Here is a 4,870-nt window from a genome sequence, read left to right as displayed (position 1 = left end):
CCAGTTCTAGCTTTTGAAAATGAGCTAAATAAACCTCAGTCCTCTATTATTTTAAATACTAACCTAAGTGTCATTTATCCTTAGTTATGGCTTCAATGCTTTACTGGACAACAAACCAAGGTCAGTGATTTCTTTTAAATATTTCAAATATTTGTTTCTTGGCTTAATCTAACATCTTTAAGGTGGAAGCCCTAAGAGAAAATAGTTTAATTATTACTTTGCTAAACAATTAAATATTTAATTTTAACCCTCACAGCTCGTCTGACTGTGAGTCCCAGCAGATCTCAGGCCTTTGAAGGAGACTTTGTGTCTCTGAGCTGTGAGGAGGACGACAGCTCTGCTGGATGGACTCTGAGGAGAAACACAAGCAACCAACAGAGGACTCAGTGTGGAAGAGATGGGTGGGGAAAACCCGCTGGTTTGACCTGTAACATCACTGTTTTTCCATGGACAGTGGAGTTTACTGGTGTGAGTCCAGAGAGGGTCCCATCAGTAACATGGTTAACCTGACAGTCACTGGTAAGCTGAGTGTGTGGAGTTAGTGTTGATGAAGCTGTGTGTAAATGGATGAAATGCTGTAGTTTGTCTCTGTGTTGAGGTGGATCAGTGATCCTGCAGAGTCCTGTCCTCCCTGTGATGGAGGGAGATGACGTCACTCTGCTCTGTAAAACAAAGACCACTCCCTCCAACCTCCCAGCTGCTTTCTATAAAGATGGCGTCTTCATCGGAAGAGCCTACAGGTCACATGACCATCCAGCATGTTTCCAGGTCTGATGAAGGCCTCTACAAGTGTGACATCAGCGGTCATGGAGAGTCTCCATCCAGCTGGATCACTGTCACAGGTGACACACTCACCTGTCTGTGTTTCTGCAGCTTTCAACATTCACAATGTGACGACAACTTAATGACTGTGTTTGCTTTATTTTAGACAAACACACCACCACACCTCCACCTACATCCACACCTCCACCTGCCTCTTCTGCTGGTTCCTCTCCACTTCTCCCCGTGTTGCTGACAGCTGGAACAGTCTGTGTTGTGTTAGTAGTGATGTTACTGGTTGTTTTGGTGGAACGACATGTTGACAGGAAACTTAAAGGTGAGACTTTCACTCTTTATGTGTTCCATGAATGTTTTACGTTAGTATGTTTTTCAATTTTAAACAATATCCAAAGGAAAGCTGAAGCTTGGTTAAAAGCAGCTCTGTGGAGTTTTCTTTAATATAAATATCCTGGAGTCTGTCCCAGGTAGGTGAGGTACATTCTGGACAGGCCACAGAGGAAGGGCCTGATGTAACTGGTTCCTGCTGTGGACGTGAACTATAAACGGACGACTGAAGCACTGCGGAGTGGGGTTTGGCAGACTTCCCATGCACTTGCCTCAGGTCCAGACGGAGCAGCCGCAGCCATAGCTACTTAGTTAAAGTCAGACATGTGTGTGAAGTGCGGAGCAAGTAGGGGTGAGCTGCCGATTATTTTGGGAAGCCTTCTTTTCTCCTGTGTTCTTAGACCAGGGAGGTCAGACTGTGTTATTTCATTTCTTTGTTTTCTTTTCCTTGAACAGGTCAGAGGAACCGAAGCCTAGGTTGAGTTTTGTTTGTTGTGTTGGCCTTAGCTCACCCTGAAATCATACACTCCCACTACCGTGAGTGTCATTGTTGTGAATAAATTGTTGTTAAAAGTCCGATGCTGTGGCTGTGTCTGTTTGGGCGTGGGAAGTCGCGGGACACTCCGCTCTTGTTACGGTCATTTCGAGTCGGGTCGTAACACATATAATTTGTGTCTTTTGTGCTATTAAATATAGACATTGAGACAAAATGAGAACAAAGGTCATGGGCTTTAATGTGCAGATATAAAATGTTCTGATAGTTATTTTTCTTTTGGCTCAGGAGGAGATGAAGGCCTGCATTAGGAAGTAACAAACTGCAGTGGCAGTAACCATCACAGACCTGTTTTCATGGTTACAAACTAAAGCGTGGTGCGGCTTAAAACAGTTCACAGTGTTGAGTTCTTCCTCCCACAGTCTAGACATATATGATAGGTGTTAACTAGTGATTTCAAATTAGATGTAGGCGTGTAAGATTGCTAAGTTGTCTTTCTTAGCCCTGTGATGTACTGGAAACCTGTCTGATGTGCAGCCCACCTTTCATACTATCCCAGCAGGGAGAAGCTCCAGCCCTCCTACTTCCTGATCAGTGGTTAAGATAATGTATAGATCATTTTAGTGATACATATTTTAAAAGCTTAGTCAAAGCCTACAATCATACTGTAGATCACATGCTGGTTGCTCTGTGTTTGTAGAAGTCTGTTAATGGTGAGTTGTTGTTCCTTGTGTGCTAAACATTTAATTTCAAACAGGGCGCAGTAATGAATTAGACTAACTATTCACTTTAGTTAAAGTTGTTCAGTTACCCAAAGAGTTGGGATGATGTGTAAGACATGAATAAATCTAAAATGCAATGGTCTGGACACTCGATCACACGGTGCTCTGAGAGGGTAAAAGATGACAAGATCATGGAACTCTACTGGAAACAGTCGATCATATTTGTCAAAGCTGAATCCAGGGCAAGCTAAGCTAAAAACACTAATTTAACTTATTTAGCGCCAGCTAACAGAAAGAACCTCAAGGCAACAGCTGTTATAATTTGGCGCTTATGTGAAATAAAACTGATATGGGGGGGGGGGGGGGGGGGGGGGCGGGGCGAATGACATGTTGTGCTTAAATCTAGGATATGGTGGTTTAAAAGAAACCCACAGGACAGGTTTAGTTGTTTCTCTCCTTTCTATTCTTCGGTGCCACTGACTTTTACTACTTTTTACATTTTTCTGTTTTCTGATGTTTGGCTGTGTTTACTGTTCATAGCATGACCTTTTAAGAAAATACTAAATAAATAATAACGACAATAACACGTTTTTATCATTCAAAAAAGCACATAAATTTAAGAAACATAAACAAGACATTTATGCTGATGTTTGCTGCTGGATCTGATCAGTTTTCCATCATGTCGCATTTGAATCCTGCACAAAATATTGGCGCATAATTAATCTGAATGACTTTTTTGTGTCATCGTTAATGTAACAGCAGCAGTATCTATAGGACTGTACTCCCTGCACTGATGCTCGCTTTATGTGTTTTCTTGTGCAGAGAGCGATGCAGCTGCAGTCGACTCAGCAGTGAGAACAGAAGATGTCACTCATGGAGAAATCAACATCAAAGAGAAACAAGAAGAAGCAACTATAAAATGTACAGCTGCTCTTCTTTGTCTCCATCATGGTTCAGGATGACCTTTTTTTTCCAAATAGGGGTGTGTGAGCAGATGTCTCTGTGCTCTGCAGCTAATTGATATTCTTTTAATATCTTGTGATTAAACTGTCTTAAAAACAAACAAACACAAAAAAACAGACTGTATCTGCAGGTTTTATGTTATGTTATAACACTTTTCATATATTATCCATCTATTTAGCTATTTTTTCTGCATTAGCAGTCGGATCACTTGGAGGAGTGAAAGAGATTATTTATTGAAGCCTATAAAACAGGACAGTAATCTTTGAACACAAATGCACGCACAAGTTTCTCTAGTTTAGATGAGGAGACTACAATCTCAGTTTTGAAATATTCCTTAAATGAAGAAAACTGTTTAATCGGTTTATGCTATCATAAACAGGAGTCATGTACATGCACAACTGTCCTTCACTGTCTTTCACTGTGAAATAAAATGATTATCATGATGAAATGAAACTGTTCTTTCTACACACTTAAAGGTTTTTCTTTGATTATCACACACGGGACACATGCTTGGCCCACCTTTATGTACAATATAATGGATTTACTTATACTGGTAAAAGTGTTTCCAAGAAAACTGATGACAGATCCCTCAGAGCCACATCTGTGTATGTTAAAGTGCTCACTATTGCTTTAAACTAATGCGCATGTGTGAGGCCTGGGCAGTGGACTCGGAGATGAAACCTTTTTGGCTTTGAGGAAGTTTTACAAAATAGAAATAGAAAGAAACCCTCCATGGATTTAAAATTCAGTTAGATGTCAGCCCTGCAGTGGATTTTCCATGTAGCACATGTAGCAAGACTAAAAGTGACCACTGGTATGGTGTGTGGAAACATAAAGGTGTTTGTGGGTGGGAGTTTACTTGTATTGTGTTTAAACACACACAGATCTATGTCCCTCTGATGATCTGATTATCAAGATTAAACCGCAGCCTGGTGCTGCCATCTACTGACACTCAATGGCAACAACAAGCCCTCCAACACTGAAAGAGATGATGCTGGAATGAAACATTCAAAGGAAACTCAAAGGTGAGACTCACACTCCTAGGTTTTTCTTTCAGGCTTCTTTCAATGAGCAGAGTTTCTATTCGATATGTTTGTGGTGGATCATAAATTTGATTAGTTTTTGAGTTGCCTGGGTTGATTGTGCGTCAATCCATTGGTAATGCTTCATGGCTCCAGTAGGTGGATTCGTGCATCTTCTCCTTCACTCAATACAGACGAGTGAGAGCTGCGTGTTCGTGCCATTCTTTCACCTCTCCTCACTATTCCCCCTGTTTAAGGGCACAGCATGTTTGAGTGTTTATGTTAGTACCTTTATCAGTTTTAAGGAATATTCAAAGCAAAGATAAATGCACATTTATGAAGAGTAACTATTCTGATCACAGTATGTCCTGATTGACCACTTTATTACACATTTTGCATTGGTTGTTAATGCAAGTATTTAATGAGCCAATCACATCGCAGCAGCTCAGTGCTGTGAGACATGTAACAGTTTCACAATGTTTGAATCTATATTTCACACACATGTGGAAAAAAAACAAACATTTGGGGTCAGAGGGCGGGGCCTACTTTGTGTATCTAACTAAAAA

The 4,870-nt window shown here is 40.8% G+C and overlaps 1 pseudogene; it reads left to right on the top strand.

Moving 5' to 3' along the window:
* The window catches only part of LOC121812079, a 6,958-nt pseudogene extending 3,354 nt beyond the window's left edge, over nt 1–3,604 (top strand).
* The last annotated feature ends 1,266 nt before the right edge of the window (nt 3,605–4,870 follow it).

Source organism: Haplochromis burtoni, unplaced genomic scaffold (genome assembly GCF_018398535.1).
Source record: "Haplochromis burtoni strain Fernald_Lab_line unplaced genomic scaffold, NCSU_Asbu1 Contig_428, whole genome shotgun sequence".
Lineage (NCBI taxonomy): Eukaryota > Metazoa > Chordata > Actinopteri > Cichliformes > Cichlidae > Haplochromis > Haplochromis burtoni.
This window is presented reverse-complemented; position numbering and strand designations above follow the sequence as displayed.